This window comes from Lathamus discolor, chromosome W (assembly GCF_037157495.1).
Source record: "Lathamus discolor isolate bLatDis1 chromosome W, bLatDis1.hap1, whole genome shotgun sequence".
NCBI classification, from domain to species: Eukaryota; Metazoa; Chordata; class Aves; order Psittaciformes; family Psittacidae; genus Lathamus; species Lathamus discolor.
Window position 1 is genome coordinate 3,087,061 of NC_088908.1, and position 15,236 is coordinate 3,102,296.

The following is a 15,236-nucleotide window of genomic DNA, read 5'->3' on the forward strand; positions in this document are numbered from 1 at the left end:
TGGCATTGATTGGGTATATCACATCCCATACCATGCACCAGCCTCTGGGAAAATGGAGCGGTACAATGGGCCACTGAGAGCAATGGGTGGGGGAACTTTCAAGCATTGGGATACACACTTACCAAAGGCCACATGGTTGGTCAACACCAGAGGATCTGCCAACAGAGCTGGCCCAGCCCAGTCAGAACTTTTACATATTGTAGAGGGGGACAAAGTTCCTGTGGTGCACATGAAGAATTTGCTGGGGAAGACAGTTTGGATTATTCCTGCTTCAGGTAAAGGCAAACCCACTCTTGGGATTGCTTTTGCTCAGGGACCCAGATATACTTGGTGGGTAATGTGGGAAGATGGGGAAGTCTGATGTATACCTCAAGGGGATTTGATTTTAGGGGAAAACAGTCAATGAACTTTATTATATGCTGCTGCCTGCTGTGTAATACTTTTATAGCCCATCAACAAGATGTCTTCAAGTCACCAGCGACTGGCCCTGACTTCCCTCCAAACCATCATCCCAACAGAGAATGAATTTTGATAGAACCAGACAAGTTCTGCAGTGAAGGAACAATCAGCATAAGCAGGCAACGATCCAACACTGCACACAGCCTTTCCTGCCCTGAAAGACTGTTACAAGGGATGGAACCTGACATCATGGACCGAATGGACTCGACAGCATTATAGGGATTGGTCCATGCACTAAGAATTGATTTCTTTGTCTCTGTGTGTGTGTGGATGTATATATATATGTAAGAGAGATGGTATATTGAAAATGTGGGATATGAGCATGATGTGAATGGTATGGAATAAGGGGTGGATACTGTCCTGGGTTTATCAGGAGCTGTTTTGCTCCTTCTTAGTAACTGGTGCAAGCTCTGTGTTTTGACTTCCAACCTGGGCAGAGAGCTGATAACACTGATTGTTTTTAATTGTTGTTAAGTAATGTTTATTCTGGCCAAGGACTTTGTGAGTCTCATGCTCTGCTGGGGACGAGGGGAGGCTGGGAGGAATCAGAAACAGGACACCTGACCCAAACTAGCCAAAGAGGTATTCCATACCACAGCACGTCATGCCCAGGGAGGTAACAGGGAGTTACCCAGAAGGGCACGGTCTCTCTTCGGGGGGGTCGAACTCGTTTGGCGGTGGTATCGTATTCTCTTGTTATTTTCTCTTATCAATATTATCATTGGTGGTAGCAGTAGTGATTTGTGTTATACCTTAGTTACTGGGCTGTTCTTATCTCAACCCGTGGGAGTTACATTCTCTTGATTCTCCTCCCCATCCCTCCGGGAGCAGGGAGGGTCGTGGGGGGGGGGGGGGGGGAGGGGGGTGGTGTGTGTGTGAGTGGATGAGCTGTTTGGATCGGTTTAAACCACGACATTCCTCATTCCTTCACTCCTGTCCACATTTATTCAACAACCCCTCAGTCCCGTCTGTCAGCATGTCTGTTCCCACTTGTTTGCCTGTCCCAGCACCCATCCTATGCTCAAATACAGGAGCTGCTCAAGCTCCCCTCTTTTCCCCCTTGGTTTTCCCTTGTTTTTTTTTTTCTCACAGTTGCTCACCCTGCTCTGCAGGGTCTGCAGATGCCTGCCTCTGCAACAGTACTTCTGGTTTAACCCTTTCTTAACTCTGATCCGGTTGATATGCTGGAGGGAAGGGATGCCATCCAGAGGGACCTTGACGTGCTTGTGAGGTGGGCTGATGTCAACCTTATGAAGTTCAACCAGGACAAGTGCAAGGTCCTACACCTGGGTCGGAGCAATCCCAGGCACAGCTACAGACTGGGCAAAGAAGAGATTCAGAGTGGCCCTGCAGAGAAGGACTTGGGGGTGCTGGTCGATGAGAAAATGAACATGAGCCGGAAGTGTGCGCTCGCAGCCCAGAAAGCCAACCGTATCCTAGGCTGCATCAAAAGGAGTGTGACCAGCAGGTCGAAGGAGGTGATCCTGCCCCTCTACTCTGCTCTTGTGAGACCTCACCTGGAGTATTGTGTGCAGTTCTGGTGTCCTCAACATAAAAAGGACATGGAAGTGCTGGAACAAGGCCAGAGGAGGGCCACGAGGATGATCAGGGGACTGGAGCACCTTCCACATGAAGACAGGCTGAGGAAGTTGGGGCTGTTCAGCCTGGAGAAGAGAAGGCTGCGTGGGGACCTAATAGCAGCCTTCCAGTACCTGAAGGGGGCCTATAGGGATGCTGGGGAGGGACTGTTCGTCAGGGACTGTAGTGACAGGACAAGGGGTAACGGGTTAAAACTTAAACAGGGGAAGTTTAGATTGGAGATAAGGAGGAAATTCTTTCCTGTTAGGGTGGTGAGGAGCTGGAATGGGTTGCCCAGGGAGGTTGTGTGTGCTCCATCCCTGGCGGTGTTCAAGGCCAGGTTGGATGAAGCCTTGTGTGGGATGGTTTAGTGTGAGGTGTCCCTGTCCATGGTAGGGGGGTTGGAACTAGATGATCTTGAGGTCCTTTCCAACCCTAACTATTCTATGATTCTATGATAAGTTTCCTATTTATTTTCCTGGTTGCTGTTTTTTTAACTTTTAAACATCATTCCCCCAATATCAGAGGCTGAACAACATCTCTCCAGCTTAGCTTTCTGTTTTTCCCTGTCCTTTTCCAAAGCCAAAATTAGGGATCTGGCAGAGTATATTAATTTCACATTCTGTCTGCCACTCTGGGTGGTTTCTTAAAGTGAAAAACATATCTGCATACATTACTTCATCCCATTTTCCTGGCCACCTCAAGAACAACATTAATTGTAACAATTTATTATAATTCAGAGTTCCATTTTTAGGCCATTTCTCCTGATCTTCCAAAGTATATAAAGGCCACCATTGGTTACAATATTTTGCCAACGTTTTCTTGTTTACCGTGCCCCCAGAAGACCCTCCCAGTTCTTTCCAATGTGCCAAAATGTAACCTAATGTGCTTTTCTTCAGAATTCTCTTGTTCTGACCGGCTCCCATTTCAAACTATCTCTTACAAATCTCAATAGCTTCTCTTTCCCAGTGCTTTGCAAATGCACTTAAAATATGAGAGCACCTACACACAAGTTTTATGATATTCTCAGGGGGTTCAGTAAAATAATATCTCTGGGTTCTGCAGATCATCTCCCCTGTTGTTAGATCATAGTTTCGGTTCCAGCAAAATTTACACTGCCCTAGTATCCACGGCAGGTTCCACTGTTCAAAGGTTATTATGCACCCATATGTGAGGCTACAAGCCTGTGATAAACACATACATGTATTGGCTTTCACAAATCATAGGTGTGGTTATGTGGATATAACTGTATGAGTTTACAGTAACAGAAACAAAGCTTGCTGAAGACACAACATTAGACAAGTTAAAAAGGGCCAGAACTCTTGAGCAAAACGGAGTCGCATAGCAAAAGAATTTATAAAGGTAAAGGAAAGTGGGGGGGGGGGGGGGCTGATATAAGAAAATCTAGTGCCTGTAAAGTATAGAGTTAAAGTACTTTTTAGCTTAACTTAGGTTGTAGAAAGAGAACAATGTTTATGTTGTAAGTCTGTGGAATTTAGTGGCCCCAGTAAACGTGAGTTAATTGTTTCACACTAGCCTTCTAAAGTATCTTTAGCTTTAAAGAACCATGTTTGTGTTGTAAGTCTGTGGTGAGACAACAGGATTTAGTGGCCCCACTAAACAGGAATGAGTTATTTCACACCATCCTTCTACTTATCAGTTAGTTTAGAGACAGAGCCTCCCAAACATCTGCTAGCTTGGGATTCTCCTTTTCTGCCTGTTCTGCAATAAATTTTGCAGGAAGATCGCACTGTTTTAAAACTTTGCTAGTTATCAGAAGAATTACAGATATGGCTGGTTTCAGCTAGTTGTGTGATTACTGGGGCGTCCAACTGTGCCAAAGGTGAAAAGTACACTGTGAGGAAGACTGCTTACTTCATCTTGAAGACCCCTACTCACAAGAGGAAGACTGCTTACTTCATCCTCAAGACCCCTGCCCACAATCACCGGAGAGCAGTGCGCAGACGTCAAGAGGAGGAGACTTAGGATAATAAGTTCCTGGAGCTAGTTATAATATTCCCTGCCTATACATGGGAATTATGAATATGTATGTGAGTAATGCAATAGTGAAAGTATATAAACCTGTAACAAATACTAATCACTTGCGCCTCTGGCTACGGTCATGTACCCAGAGCTGTTGCTTTTGCTGTATTGACTTTGTCCCTCAATAAAACCTTGTTATCTTGTTTAGAGGAGTGAGTTCGTATTTTACAAGCCTCTGGTACTGAGTGTTAAGTCCAGGTCTCAAGAGTAGGACTACAGATATTAGAGGTTATACTTCTCTTATACAGCCACTGAGGCGCAGAGAGGGAACTCTTCTTAACCCCCCATTAGCCACAGTTTACTTTTGTCTACTCCTCCCCCACCACTTAAACACTGTAATCTTTAACAGTAATGACAGACATATACACACACAAAACACTTAGACACAAAACATAACAAATAGGCTTCATCTGTCTCAGGCAGATCTCCTAGGGTGGATCAGGACTCCACACTTGCTTTGTAGCTATGCCACATCTCAGCCACACAAAACACTTTCACACCCACATGGGATCCCATAGACACAACCACACAGTGGTTCCGCTGACCCTTCTCCTGCTTCCTACACAGTCATTAGCAGGTCCCTTCCGGCTCCCAAAACCTAGGATGCAGCGAAAACCTGGACTCACCTGATCCACTCTCAGGATCACTAGAAGCTGCTCTATCGGTCGACGAGTCCCCTGCTTGCAAGCCCCACCTGCCAAGGGGAACTACGCTGTGTGCCAGACGTCTCTGCGTGCCTTACCAGCAGCCCCGGGTCAAGTGTACGACTTATAGGCCCCCCAGAATTTCCAACATAAATTTCAAGCATACCGTTTTTCTGCATTCAGCACAGGTTGTTGTCTGTCCCCGCAGTGAACGGATGAAAAGCACAGCTCCTCCAGGCAAGCGGCCTGGGGTGCCTAGGATATCCGCCCCTAGCCGATCCTGTAGTGGACAGAGATCTGCCTGGCTCGCCAAATTGATACACGGATAGACCCCACAGTTCGTTAAAGTTGTAAAGTAGGTATGCTTTTATTCAGCGCTGAGGCGCATGGGGTATAGCTCCTCCAAAGGCATGTGTGGCTCAGTTTTGTTTCCCTCTACATTTATTCTCTAAAGTTATATATATTCATAAGGTTGCACAATGCGCCTATAAATATTCATGTCCTATCCCCACTTCGTATTATAATGAGCTAGAAGGTCCTTTGTGCCTGTGCAGTGCCCCCCCCGGTCATGGGCGAGGGTCTCAAGATGAAGTAAATGAGTCTTCCTCTTGTGAGTAGGGGTCTTCAAGAGGAAGTAAATGCGTCTTCCTCTTCTTAAACTTTTCACCTCTAGCCGTCACGCATGCTTTTTAGGTGTCTGGTCAAAGTCCAAACCACAAAGCTGGTCTTCACTGTGTGAGGTATACAGGAATGATTCGTGTCAGCAACTTAGTTCTTTTCATCATTGCACTTTATGTGGAATCGGAACCCCTTGTGACCATTGTATCTTGTGTGGGACGTATAGGAATGATCATGATTATGATAAATGTTCCTGTCAATACAATGATGAGAGAGAGGAAGAAACCAAGGAATAATCCCTCTTACTCAACCGTTTTGTTTTTCAAAGGGTGCTTTGTTTAACTGCTCCGAACTGCTTTGTTTTTCAAAGGGTTTTTCAATAAGCAAGCAGCGCTGGGTGCGCCGGGGAGTCTCCGCTCCATCAGAGACGCACACAGGGGTCTTTGGGGTCTGGTCTCTTATACTTCTTGGTCCGGGGTCTCAGCCAATCCCTTCTTCTGTACCCAGATGCCGACGTGGCCCCTTTCCATTATTCTTTTCCTGTTGCTGGGGTCTTTCTCCAGTGAAGACATTGCTGAACTTATTGGTCATACATTAATGGGGAGATGTCTTTCACATGCAATTAACCACCATCTTAGCCGCATAAATTCCATTCCTTATCTGGTTACTTATCCTGTAACAGGATGCATCTATCTCTTAGTTACCTAACCCCCTTAAAGCATTCAAGCAGTTAATCAAAGCACTCTTTAAACAACAAAGTGGTTCGGAGCAGTTAAACAAAGCACCCTTTGAAAAACAAAACGGTTGAGTAAGAGGGATTATTCCTTTGTTTCTTCCTCTCTCTCATCATTGTATTGACAGGAACATTTATCATAATCATGATCATTCCTATACTTCCCACACAAAGTACAGTGGTCACAAGGGGTTCCCATTCCACATAAAGTGCAATGGTGACAAGAACTCCTATGCTGCTGACACGAATCATTCCTTTATACCTCACAATTCCCCCCTTTGTTTTCCTGTAACTTATTGATCTGTGTTTTGGCTTCTAATCTAATAACCGCTTTTCGAGCTGCAGATAGTATTGGAGTTGTTTTGGTCTTTAGTATCATTAATGAGTGAGTTCCTCCCTTATTTGCTATTTCTGGTTCTAAAGGTATGGCGGTTATTTGCATGTTTTGTATAGCCATATGTATCAGTTTGGTGGAACACGGGATTATACATGGAATAATTAACAATCCCTCACATATTCCCAACGCCACTACACCAACTTTAGTCAACCAATCCCCGTTAAATAATTGCCCCCAAGATCCTAGTCCTCCAAAATTAATTCCATTCCATGTTTGGACTGGAACATGAGCTATTTTCTTAATTTCTCTTATAAGTTCATTTATGGCTTTTCCTTCATCATCTATTTCTAGACAACAATTACTAAGATTAAATTTTCCACAAACGCCTCCTTCCCGAGCTAATAAATAATCTAAAGACAGGCGATTCTGATATATTGCAGTTCTCATTTTAGTATTTTGCTTTGCAACTAATCCTAATGCATCTCCTGTTTTATTTACTACTATTTCTACTACAGCTTGTAACCTTATAATTCTATTCAGCATATATATAGGGGTCCTATATCCCAAGGACCCATCTTCAGCCCAAGTTGCCGGATCATAGTAAGAGATTATTTGTTCAGGTGGCCACTCATTATCCTTCCTATTACCGATTTGCAGTTCTCTTTTATATCGTTTTTTCCTTAGTTCATCTGTTTCTGTGTATAATTGGACTCCCAAGCGTTCCCCTCGGCTTATAGGTAATAAAAAGAAACTAGGTCTGATTGTTCCTAATATACATGATCCTGTCCAATTTTGAGGTAAAAATGCAAAGGCTATTTTACCGCAGATCCAATAGTGTCCATCTGGAGTGAGCCAACCGTTTGGTATATTAGTTCCATTAGTCCAGTTACTGAATTGCTGATTTATTTCTATAGGATCTCCCCACTTTTCCCAGTTTTTCTTAGTTCTGTTCCATATATAACCCCCTTCATAAAGTAAATTTCCTACTGGTTTTCTACCATTTTCTAAGTTTTGCCAACAGCTTTTACCAATTATACTTGTTTGTAAGATCCATTGCTGCCTTCTATTATTTCCTTATTGATTTCTCCAGATTGCAGGGTCGCTTATATTACTCTCCATTGCCTCCCAGGGCCATCTCCCTCCCTGGTTAGTTCCCCCACAAACATAGCAGTTAGTTAAGTTCAACGCTTTAGCTATATTTTCAACAAGATTTATAAAGAGATTTTTAGCAACTGTGGGAATTTCATATTGGATTCCTGTTTCCATTTCATGATAGAAGGAATAGAATAATAAGTGGTGTTGTATTGATTCTCTATATTTTTCTTTGATTTTAATACTAATAACCACACCTGGATCCTCTCCAGTTCCATGTATCTTAAGTCCAATTTCAGTTACTTGCCTCTGTTTCCAAATTTTCAAATCTATGAGAGTTAAATTTACTGGATTGCAGGTACAGGTTGTACAGCTACTGTTAGTTTGCAATTTTGCTATTGAAGCTCGTAGGGTCTTACATTGATAATCATATCCCCAGCCTGCAGTATCCCAACATACACAAGACCATCCTCTTCTTCCACAGAGGTGTGATGACTGATACCTAGCTGTTTGACTAGGTACATAATCAGGATCTATGTGACATTGATGTCCACCTGGGCAAATGTATTTTGGTTGGTTACTATAGTACCACCTCCACTCTAAACTTCCACAATTAGTATCTAGATCATCATCTATAATATCACATGCATCAAAAATTATTGACACTGAGGTACTTAAATTGGTTATAACTTCACTTGTTCCAATTAGTCTTCCTTCTGAATTTGTTCTCATTTCTACCCAATATTGATAGGGAAGTTCTTCTGGATTAAAACATACTGTTTTATTTTTTTCTTCTTTACAAAGCCCATATTGGGTTTGGTTGTGCATACAGTAGCCGATTATTGTTCCTTTATATTCATACACGGTGTGATAGATCAATGTTTGAGAGGTTACTCTCCTTCGTCTAGTTGTGGTAATGCATTCACTGCAGTTGTTGTGAATGTTTTTATAAGCCACGGCATTTTTCCATATGGTTCCCATCAGAGCCAACACCAAAAGAGGTCCAGTCAGGATCATAGTGCTCAGTAGTCACAGCCCCAGGGGTTGCAGTCCTCGGCAGACCTTTCCAGCTGCAGCACCGATTCCCTCCAGTCTTGCCCTCTCTGGCAGGTTAAAGGTATATTTCCTGTCGGCTATTACGGATTTGACCCACAACAATTGTTCCAACGAGGTGGTAGTTTCACACCGAATGCAAAAGAACTGTAATTGATTCCTCAGAAATTGTTCTTGGTCTCCTCTATGAGTAATAATATATTTTGAACAATTAGGATACCTTACCCTAATATACAAATTGCAGCGTTTGCATATAGGATATGGACTGGTACTGGCCCTTATCCTATGGTTTCTTAAAATAATTTCAGCTATACCTGCATTTTTCATATCGTATTTACAGGAGTCAATATGAATTCCCTCAGTTACTTGTTTTAAGTCCTCTTGAGGGTTAGCTTGGTGTCCCTGGGTTCAGTCACAACTTTCCATTCTTTTATGGGTCCTTTTACTCGTGACGCATGTGTCCATCCTTTTTCAGCGGTCCTTATCGCCGTTTCTGTAGTTAAAAGAACAAGAAATGGTCCTTCCCAACGAGGGGATAGACTATCTTCTTTCCAACTTTTTATCAATACCCTGTCCCCTGGTTGAATCTTATGTATTGAAAATTCCAAAGGAGTGCTTTGAGCTAGCATTCCCTTGGCTCTGAGTTCTTGTATGTTTTTATTCAAAATAGTAATATAGCATTGGATAGTCACATCCTCCAATTTGGGGTGACTTATTGGTAGCCCTTGAGTGTAGGGCATCCCATATAACATCTTAAAGGGTGAGATTCCAGTAGTCGAATTTGGCATGGTTCTAATATTTAGTAACGCCAGAGGAAGACATTTTATCCATGACATTTTAGTTTCAATCATTAATTTTGATAACTGATGTTTTAAGGCTTGGTTCATCCTTTCTACTCTTCCAGAACTTTGGGGATGCCAAGGAGTGTGATAATCCCATTGGATTCCCAAAGCTGAAATAACATTTTAAGAACTTTAGAGGTAAAATGGGATCCTTGATCCGTATCTATTACCTCGATTATCCCATACCTAGAAATGATATTTTCTAATAGTTGTTTTGTCACCACTTGGGCCGTAGCCCTTGCAGTAGGAATGGCTTCAACCCAATGCGTTAATTGATCTATTATCACTAAAAGGTATTTATATCGCCCCACTTTTGGTAGTTCAGTAAAATCAACCAGTATCCTTTCAAAAGATCGGTGGGCTAAAGGTCTTCCCCCTTTGGGAGCCTGTCTCATTTGTTTCTTATTAAACTTTTGGCATGTTAAACATCCTTGTACTTCTTGTTTGGCTATTTCAAAAATCCCCATACAACCATAGAATTTTAAAAATTGATCAGTAAGTGCTCTTGTTCCCCAATGTGTTTGTTGATGCAATCTACGCAATATTCTTCTAGCATAACCCTTAGGTAACATTTCTCTCCCATCTGGCAGCATCCATTTATTGTCTTCTAATTTGGCTCCTAGTCTTTCATATTCTTTTATCTCACTTTGAGAGTATGCTTTCGGTTCATTCATCTGTTCTCCCTCTTTCTCTAAGTATTCACTAGTTGTTAGGGTTAAAAGAGCTGCCCATTTTGTTTCTTCATCCGCTAAATTGTTTCCTCTGGTTCTAAATTGTAGCCCCTTCTGTTGAGGGCTTTTTAACAAACAATGGGCATGCCAGCGATCCAGGACTCTTGCCACTGGTTAGAGTTTGTAGTGAGGATTAACGGCCTAGTTCAGGTTACTTCAGGGCAAAGTCGTGGCCACGTATGCGGAAGTTCTGTAGGAGGAAAGCAACTCCCGGATGCTGAAGAAGGAACCAATCAGCTGTCTTTGCATTATGTGTAGAAACCAATCATTGTAAATCTTAAGCACGTGACCAAGCTTGGAAGCTAGAAAAGGCAGTGCTCTGAAGTGAATAAAGGTCAGTTTCTGATTATATTAATCAGCGTGCTGTCCATTGATCTTCCGCACCCTTCTAGTGTCCTTTGACATGGGTTATAGCTATTGCTTCAGGCTCCCTTATAGCCTGTAATATTTGTTTTATTAACTCTTCATGTACTAACCCTTTGCCTTGCGTGCTTATCAAACCTCTCTCTTCCCATATTTTCCCAAAGGTATGCACTATCCCAAATGCATATTTTGAGTCTGTAAATATGGTTCCTCTTTTATTCTGTAGTCTTTTTAACGCTCTTAACAAGGCATATAACTCACATGCCTGTGCTGACCAGCTTGCACTTAATGGTCCGGACTCTATTACTTCCTATTTTTTTCCATCCACAATTGCATATCCCGACTTTCTTTTCCCATCAACTACCTGCGAGGATCCATCTACAAAGAACTTTTCTCCTTCTTCTAACTGTTCTTCCTCTAAATCTGGTCTTATTTTTATTTGCAATTCTATCACATCTATACAATCATGAGTGGGTGCTTCTCCCGATTCCCCAAATAAGAATTGTGCTGGATTTTGAGCTACTGTAGATCTTAATTCCAAGTAGGGAGAATGGACTAAAATAGTCTCATATTTCAATATTCTGTTATCCGTGAGCCATTTGTCCTCTTTTTGTTGGAGGATTCCCCGGATGTCATGTGGGGTATAGACCACTAGGGATCCTCCAAAGGTCACTTTTCTAGCCTCTTGAACTAATAAAGCCACTGCTACCACTGCTTGTAGACACATTGGCCAGCCTTTACTTACAGGGTCCAACAATTTTGAGAAATATCCAATGGGCTTTTTACTTCCTGGCCAATCTTGGGTTAATACCCCATATGCAGTATGATTACTTGTATCTACAAATAGTTGAAATGGTTTATTTAAATATGGAAGACTCAACACAGGAGCTCTCATTAAAGTATTTTTAATGTGTTGAAATTTCTCTTCATCTTCTGGAGACCACTTTATTACATTTAATGTGAATTTTTCATATAAAAATTTTACTTTTTCACTAAATCCCTCTACCCATTGTCGACAATACCCTAGTAATCCTAACAGCTGTCGAACCTCCCTTTTTGTCCTTGAGGCAGGTAGAGCTATGATCCCTGCCACTCGGTCTGGGTCTAATTTCTTTTTCCCTTTACTAATCCAGTGTCCCAAATACTTCACCTCCTGTTCTGTAAATTGTAATTTAGATTTCGAAATTTTTAATCCCTTTTTTCCAAGAAAATTCAATAGACGTATGGTGTTTTCCTGAACTTCATTCTCCGATTTTCCAGCTATTAGTAAATCATCCACATACTGTAGGAGTTTTACACTGCCCTCAGTTCTAAAGGACGTTAATAGTTTCTCCAGAGCGTGTCCAAACAAGTTTGGTGATTCAGTAAAGCCCTGGGGTAATACTGTCCATCTTAGTTGCTGCTTTCTACCTGTCTCCAGATCTTACCATTCAAAGGCAAAATATCTCTGCTTTTTTTTGCTAAAGGACAAGCCCAAAAGGCATCTTTTAAATCAATTACACTGTACCAGGTATGCTCTGGTGATACCTGATTCAATAAAGTATATGGATTTGCCACCACTGGGAACCAGGTAACAGTTCTCTGATTAACTGCCCTTAAATCTTGAACTAACCGGTAACTACTGTCTGGTTTTCTGACCGGAAGGATTGGAATATTATGTGGTGACATGCAGGGTTCTAAAGTCCCCTTCTGTATCAGATCCTCAATTATTGATTTCAATCCTTTCCTTCCTTCCAAGGAGATCAGATATTGTCTGACCCTAATGGGCTCTTTTGGATTTGTTATTTCTACTTCCAATGGTTTGATGTCTAATTTTCCTATCTCCCCTTTATTATGCCAAACTTTTGGATTTATACGCCCCTCATCCTTCTCCATTAATTGATATAAGTTTACCGTAATCACTCCCTTTTCCACCTCCAAATTTATTCCTAATTTTATAATTAGATCTCATCTTAATAGGTTGTTCTCTGCTTCTTCCACTAACAGAAAATCCCCTATGCATATTTTCTTTTCAGATTCAATTTCTACATTTTTGATGACGGGAACCCTAAAAGGTTCTCCTTTTGCTCTTACTACTAAAGTTGTGTTCTTACTTATTTGGCATCCCATAGGGATATGCCGGACCATAGATCTTTCGGCTCCGGTATCAACTAAGAATATTATTTCTTCTCCCTGGGGACCTATCTTTAACTTTATCAAAGGCTCTGATGTTGTTCTCGTCCCCAGAATATATAGCCCCTGACACCCCTATTCCTCATCCTTAGACATCTTCTCATCCTGCATCTGCTTCCTGCAGTTTCTTTTAAGGTGTCCCTTCTTTCCACAATAATAGCACTCTGGTATTTCCCCAGAAGCGGTCTTAATCCTCTCCTTTTGTTCTGTCTGTTTTCTTTCTCGATACCCTGGTCCTGAAACCTTGGGTATCGGTCTGGGCTGCTCTTGTCTCTGAGTTTTTCACACCGCTGCCACAAATATTTTTGCCTTTGCTTTCTGTTTCTCCTCATCTCTCTGTACGTAGACTTTCTGAGCTTCTCTTAACAATTCCTGTAACCCGTGATCTTGCCAATCATCCAATTTCTCCAGCTTTCTCCTAATATCCCCCCAAGTGGTTTTTTAAAAGCGCTTCTCCTACTGGGGAAGCCGGATCCACTCCAGAATACATTTGTAAGGTTTTCCTTAATCTCTCCAACCAATCAGTAGAAGACTCATCCTTCTCCTTATGCCCACTAAAAGCTTTATTAATATTCTGTCCCCTTGGAACTGCTTCCCTAATTCCTTGTATAATAATCTCTCTTAAGTCTGTCATGTTTTGCCTGTCATGACCAGTCTGCTTATTCCAATAGGGATTCTGATTAGGCCATTTTTACTCTCCAGGAGGACCTTGTTGATGTCGTCTCTCCCAATTTTGCATTCCGACTTGCCTAATCATAGATCTTTCTTCTGCAGTAAATAATATTCCCAATATTGACTGCATCTCTTCCCATGTATAAATATTAGGGCCTAAAAACTGATCCAATCATTCAGAAACCCCCAAAGGGTCGTCTAATAGCTGACCCATCTCCTTTTTAAAGGATCTTACATCGCCAGTATTCAGGGGTACTGATACAAATCCAATCCCTCCTGTATTTCCTCCCATTGGCACCTCTTGGAGGGGGAATAAGGTTTCTCTTTCCTCCACATTCTTCTGCGGATTATCACCTTTTTGTGTTCTTATCTTGTTCCTGGTGCAACTGGAGGGAGGGGAGGATGGGGCAGCTGGATGGAGCAGGGTTGGTTGGTATTGTTAGAGAAAGGGGAGACATTTTTACGATAACTAAATATTAGAAATTATTATATTTGAAAAATTTATAAATCAATAGTGTGGTTTTGGAAATACTGTAATTTTGCAGTATTGTTTGTAGTTTTGTACCATAGTTATTCAGTAACCAATGTTAACAATGGTAGGCTAGGAGGCAAGAGCTAACATAATCACATATGGTGCAGGGCATATGGGTGGATTTAAGAAAGTATTGTGAAAGTCTATTGAAGCATAAATTAATGGACACACCAGGGTAGTCAAGTGAGAATAAGAGAATGCTGGCGTCCACACAATGGTTGGGATATATCCAAAGAACAGAAAGGTGAAAAGGACAGAGCGAGGAAGACTTCTTACTTCATCTGAGGAAGACTCCTTACTTCATCAATGCGACCACCAGACGGGGCTGCACAAGCGCAGAAGAGGCTGATGTCGTAATAGACTGATGTGATAATCCTGGATGCATATGTATTAGTTAATGATGTAATCCGTGTTGAATATGTATTAATGACCAAATTTTTAGTGTATAAATTGCGAATGCGATGTGACGAAGTCAAAGCCAGATTTGGGCGAGTGCCCCTGGTTTCCCAGCGCTGCAATAAAGCACCTCATATAACCATTCCGGTGGTTATGTGTTTATTCTTACGCTAACAGTATCAGAGGGTAAATACCTTCTCGATTACTTCCCGAGTCTTGCCCTTGATAAGGGGGTGGTAAATTATCTAATGGCTCCCATGATGGTTTATTTAGGGTTTTTTTTTACCTTTCCTTTCTTTTCTTTTAAGGGAAATAAGGAAAGCGTTATAGATGATCCTTTCCATAATGCAGCATAATCATTGTCCTCTTGACTGAAATGTTCTTTGCCATTTACATATAGATTTAAAGTCTGACAAATCCAATCATCAAAAGTCCCAAATATTGGCCAATATAAATGGTCTGGTTGAATTTCCTCTTTAGTCCACACTTCCATACAGTAATGGACCATTTTTACCCTACTCTTTCTTTCCTGGGATGGCCAGAAGCCCCAGTATTTAAGCATTAGCCCCAAGGGACTGTTGATTCGGAGAAAACTCCAGGAACAAACTTGCCAACAAAGTTTTCAAGCTGACAAGCAGGTACTCTTTATTGCGGCGCCGGGAGACACGGGGGATAGCTCCTCCTAACGTGTGTCTCACTCTGTTGCTCCACAAGCCGTCCTTATATAGTCCCTGGGCATACATACATTATGTCATTTTCCAGAAAGTTCCCCGCATGCGTACAGAATTGTGGTGGTGGTCTCTGAGGGTCGTTTACTTCTTCCAACAATCTTCATCACTTCTGGCAGCCTTTGGAGCATGCGCAGTAGATGCTCATACCAGTTTAATTGGTTCGTTAGCACAGGAGACATAATAATCCTCCTATCCTCCTACTTATCAGTTAGTTTAACAGTAGCCCATCCTGGACACCTG